This window comes from Nannospalax galili, unplaced genomic scaffold, assembly GCF_000622305.1.
Source record: "Nannospalax galili isolate Female #2095 unplaced genomic scaffold, S.galili_v1.0 scaffold861, whole genome shotgun sequence".
Classification (NCBI taxonomy): domain Eukaryota; kingdom Metazoa; phylum Chordata; class Mammalia; order Rodentia; family Spalacidae; genus Nannospalax; species Nannospalax galili.
In genome coordinates, this window is record NW_008345581.1 from 369988 (window position 1) to 370857 (window position 870).

The following is an 870-nucleotide window of genomic DNA, read 5'->3' on the forward strand; positions in this document are numbered from 1 at the left end:
TGCACTTGGATCCTTGGCGCCTGTGCATGTCTATAAAGTCATCGGGCAGATTTCAATGATATTGTTTATCACCTCTACTAATTAGCATGACATAAATGTCCATGCTTCCTCCTCAAATATAATACATTTTTTAAAAATTTGTTGGTTTTTTTTGTGTGTGTGTATATACCACACAGAACATCCAAAACCATCTCATTTGACTATACACCCACTTCCCTGATAGCACCCTCCCATAGCCTCCCTCCACCCACTAGAGCCCTTATATACTGATGTCCCTGCTACTGCCTGTTATGTTGTCAGCACCCCAGCCATTCCCCACTACTTGCCCTTCTGGTGAATCTAGTCAGCCTACTGAGAGGTCTTTGTTTTAGGAGGGTCAGCTGTTCCTCATCTAGCAGTAATCAGTTGTCAATATATCTTTAGATAAGATTGTGGTCTGCTGTTCATTTTCCCAGTTCTATGCTGGGTTACTATCTGGAAGTCCCTTTGGCCACCCTGGACAACAACTCAAAAGAAGGTATCGCCTGTCTGGCATTGTGGCTTGTATTGTAGCCTTTAGCTATGCATATGGACTCTTAGAAATTATATTGGCCCATTTAATCTTTGATTATACTTTCCTTTTGGGTGTTTAAGGCTATACAGTTGGCCCAGATATACCAATTTATTTTTACTCTTAAGGTCATTTGAGGATCCGTTCCTCAGAGGTCACATGGGCTTGGGAGGATTCCATGGCTCCTTTCTTTTATCAGTTCCATCTATGTGAAGATAAGTCAAAGTTCCTGCTCAACCATGTCTGGCTTCACTTGGAAGCATGGAGGAAATGATTTCTCTGTGTTGACCCTCCTCTTTGTAGACTGGACACTGGTTCAA

General features: G+C 42.2%; 1 pseudogene; it reads left to right on the plus strand.

Moving 5' to 3' along the window:
• The window catches only part of LOC103740974, a 7568-nt pseudogene that overhangs the window by 1322 nt on the left and 5376 nt on the right, over window positions 1-870 (plus strand).